A 4,554-nucleotide genomic window follows, 5' to 3' on the forward strand; every position below is an offset into this window, starting at 1 on the left:
GTGTCCTCAGAAAGTCTTTGTGGTTCTAGAAGGTGCCTTGGGATGGAGCCTCCACACCAGCCCTAAGGGAGGCATTTGGAGCATCCATCCTCCCACCAAAGCCTAGCGCTAGTCCATGCCCTGCTCAACAAGCCCCACGATGATGTCTTATCTGCAGAAATGGACCCGGGAGAGTCAGGGTCATTTGCGTGGTGCACAGGCTCCAACGCACCTCTCTGCTGGGCCAACCCATCCATCATCTGCCCATCCAGCACTTCGGCGGCTCCTCATGACATGTGCATCCGGGGCTGAACACGTGGTCTCTGCCTTCGGGAAGCCGAGGCCCAGTGCTGGGCACCCAGGGACAAGCCAGGAGCCTTCTATGGGGCGTGCACAGAACTTCTGGCAAATTTGAGAAACGCTGCAGCTGGTGAGGCTGCATGTCTAGGGACCTGCTCTCTGATGTCAGGAAAGCTTTCCTCTGAGGTGGTCTCTGCCTTCCCTAGGTGAACGGTCCTCCATGGAAGAAGATGGCCATGCTCCAGTGCCTGCCTCCATCGCCTTGCAGTAGAATCCAGATTTCAATAGAGCTGTCTGCCATCTCATCAGGGTGGCACCTGTGCTCCCACGAGCACTGTTCCCTCTGCAGTTCGGGCCAGGGCCCAGGTCCTCAGGGCAGCTCCGCTGGGGCCCCTCTCTGCCACGTCCTGCATCCGCCAAGGCTAGCGGGGCTGTGGGGTGATTCCCGGGGTCATCTCCACCTGGTTGGTTCTCTTCTGCACCCTGAGTCAGGAGGGCTGGGACAGGGCGTCACGGTGGGTGCTATTTCAGCCGAGATGGATGGAAGATTTTCTGCAGCCATTAGTTCACCGGCGAAGTTCAGAGAGCTCTTGATCCAGGAAATGCAATGTGAACCTGCTGCATTATGATGAAAGACACTGTCGTGAAAGAGAAACATAAGTGGAGACCCGCAGTGGGGAAGGATGCGGGGAGGTCCCTGGACAGGCTATTTCTTTCATGTCCTGGGAAAATGGGCAAGACTCCCACGGGGCCAACTGCTCCTCAATCTACCATTTAACTGTGTCAGAATCTTGGGACCAGAGATGGGGCTGAGTTTTAGACGCAGGGCTGCATCACACACGAAGGCCAGCATCACACTCGGCATGCACCTTCAGAAGGGGGCGTGTCTCATGCCACACTGCAGGAGGGACCCAGCCCACGACCCACGTGGGTAGAATCTAGCCGTCCTCTGTAACCTCAAGGCTTTGGGAGCGAAGTTCCCTCAGCATTTCCGAGCATCCAGGGCTCCTGTCCAGTCCACCTGAGCCCAAGACCAGAGGTCGGATGGGACTGGAGGAACCGTGGGGTGGCTCACAGCACAGTCCCCAGGGCATCCAAGGTGCCTGGCCAAGGCTGGTTCCCTGCTGCCTCCTGCCATTCTCAGGGTGAAGGGAGAGGTCCTAACCACGGCTTCCTGAGGACGACTCTGCATTCTGGCACATCGCGGAGCCTTTGCAAACATCTCAGCTGTTTTCTGCCCCCTTTCCCCAGGGTTCGGTGGTCTAAGAACGCTGCTAGCAGATCCTTACCTTGTCTTCAGGAATCCGTCTCCCCTCTGTGGTGCTTATTTCTCCTCTCCAGTCTGTCTTTTTGGAGGCAGGGTCTTTGGGACCATCGGTCACCATGTGCCATGCCTGCAGGGTTCTGGAAAGCCAGGGGTTCAGGCTGGTCAGGCCTGCAGATAGGAGGCAGGTCCCGCCACGCTGGCTCCAGGCCAGGGCCGTGGTTCCCATGAGCCTAGTCCCTCAGCAGATGGAGGCTGCACAGGGCACATCCTGCTTCGTCCCGGGGCCCCGACGGGGGCTTACCATGGACTACTCTGGGAGGCCTGGAACTCAGAAACCCATGGAAACTCCTGATGCAACTTAAGAAGGAACTAGAAGGATGGAAAGCAGGGATTAGGATAATGGAAAGGAGCGGTGGAGGCTAAGTCCCGGCTTTAGTCCAGGGCACCCACTGGATTGCCCGAGCCCCTCCTCCTTCTGTCTGGTGGGAGCATCACTTCTGGCCTCCTGGCTCAGGTGTCACTGGCCGCCAGTCTTCCGGATGCTTTTTTTTTTTGCCTTCAGGAGCCTTCCTGACTTGAGAACACCCTTCTTTTACACCACTTACAGCAGTGACAGTCCTTCCTGCCAGAAACCTCGCCCACGGAGGTATCTCGCAGAGCCGGCTGCTTTGGACGGCTGGCAACGTCAGGCTAAGACCAGAAGGTTTGCCCCTGACCCCGGACCCCTGGAGGCAGCCTCCCAGCTGGGCTGGCACCTGGAGACAGGTTGTGGGGTTGAGGATGGGAAGAAGGGCAGGGAGGGAAGTGGTGGCTTGTACTTTTCTGTGGAACTGATTGTGATTCCAACAGCAACTCTTACCATATTTTTGGGACATTCAAACAATTCTGGCTAAACATTAAAACCATGCGTTGCTGTTCTGGGACTGGAAATTGAAAAGTGCAGCACTAAGTCATTATGTTTTTATGACTTTGGTTCACATTTGGGTATAAAATCCAGTAAATAACTGTTAAAAGCAGAGTCATTTGCTCAGAAATATTTTACGAGCATAGTGTTTTGGAATGGCAGAACTTTCCGCTGGATTTTCCCCGCTCTGTGTGTGCGGAAATCTGGGTCCTTCTGCTGTTAACAATGCCTCTCCTTTCAGACCTGGGCGCAGGTGCGGGCCCGACCTGTCCGAGCTGGTTCCGGGCCTGGGGCACCTGCCCACCCTGCAGTCCTCCCCGCGGTTTGCTTGGAAGGACCAGCCTTGCTTTCCAGGCTCCGCCGCTGGTACTGACACCAAGGTGTGAACGTCCAGCCTCCCTGGAGGCCCCACCACGGCTTCCACTCTTGGGTCAAGGGCGGCTGGTTCTCTGCTCATCAGCTCTTGTGGGTCCATCCTGTCCGATGGCCATGTGACATTCCCCTCCCCGCCGCTTATCTCAGCAGTGACTGGGCGGGGTCATTCCTCAGAGATGCTGGGAAGACCTCCTGGACGACAGGCTGGTGGACAAACAGGACGCCCCTTGAGATCAGCTCAGGAGCTAGCTCACTCAGGGAAGGCCCTGCTCCAGGTGGCCTGTCCAGCCCATCACAGACAAGAGCTGAGTACTGACAGCAACCCTGCAGACGGTGTCAACCCATTTTTACAGATAAGCAGACTGAGGGGGCAGGGGCTGAGGGGCTTGTCCCAGGCCGAGCAGCTAGCAAGTGACAGGGACACACTCGTGCGGCCCTCACGGCTCCCACCACGATGACAAGGCATTTGAGTAGACTGCACTCTCAGGGGCCTTGGGGCCCATCTCAGCATCACTGCAGTCTTCTTGGACAAGGCTACTGGGCTCTGAGGGCCAAACAAGGTGCCCTTCCAGTGCCATCCGAGGCGCATCTGTGCTGCCTCCCAGACCTGTCCATATGCTCCAGGCTGCGCAGCTGTTCCCAATTCCTGGGGGTAGAGGCAGACTTCAGAACAGTGTGTACTGTGGTCCTGATTTGAATCCAACCTCACTCCTTAAGTGGCCTTGGCCTTCAAATGGTAAACGCAACTCTTTTCAGAAAGGAAGCAGGCGAATAGGGTGTTTCTTTTGCCATCATTTTGCTTTCTCTACGGCCGTTTCCGCGACCTGCAGGAACAACAGAATCCAGCATCTTGATATTCAGAACATCCTTGAGAAGGCGTGGTGATACCGCCCTCTGAGTACTCACTGGGAAGACTGATGATGAAGCGCCAATACTTTGGCCACCTGGTGCAAAGAGCCGACTCATTGGAAAGAATCCTGATGCTGGGAAAGATTGAAGGCGGGAGGAGAAGGGAAGGACAGAGGATGAGATGGTTGGATGGCATCACCGACTCGACGGACACGGATCTGAGCATGCTCTGGGAGATGGTGAAGGACAGGGAAGCCTGGCGTGCTGCGGTCCATGGGGTCGCAGAGTCAGACCAGAACGGGCGACTGAACACTAGCAACAGAGCTGTCCACTGCCAACATTATTATCTGCACGCTCTCCCTTCTGAGGTTTATTATCATGCCTGCCAAAACAGGCACTGCTCTTTTCCTGCTTTCTCATGTGGGGAACGTTAGCCCTGAAATGACTCCAGTGTGGGGTGTTCAGGGATTGGCAGCTGGAAGGAATCCCCGAGAGACAAACCCTGCCACCGCCTCCCTCTGGACTCTCAGCCACGTGTCTGTCAACGTCAGGCATCCTGAGAGCTCCTGGACCCTAATCCTCAAGGACTTTCACCTTAATATAAGGTTTCCTGAAATGTATAATCTTAAGAGTATTTTCTACCTAGAGTCTGCTTTTAATTTTTCCCAACACAATCTCAAAGTGTTGGCCAGTGGTGATGACTAAAGATGGACGTTTTGGGCAGGAAACATGGGAAATGGGACGTGAAAACTGGTCCTTATGGAAGCCACACAAGAAAAGGGTGCTGAGCTCCTTTCAACCAGGTGACGTGGGGAGGAGCTTAGTGTGGACCCATTCAGATGATGCTGCCACAGATTAAAACTTCCCACTTCTGAATAAT

The sequence above is a fragment of the Bos grunniens genome, chromosome 20 (genome assembly GCF_055505025.1).
Source record: "Bos grunniens cultivar Pamir isolate PY7600 chromosome 20, Bosgru_T2T1.0, whole genome shotgun sequence".
NCBI classification, from domain to species: domain Eukaryota; kingdom Metazoa; phylum Chordata; class Mammalia; order Artiodactyla; family Bovidae; genus Bos; species Bos grunniens.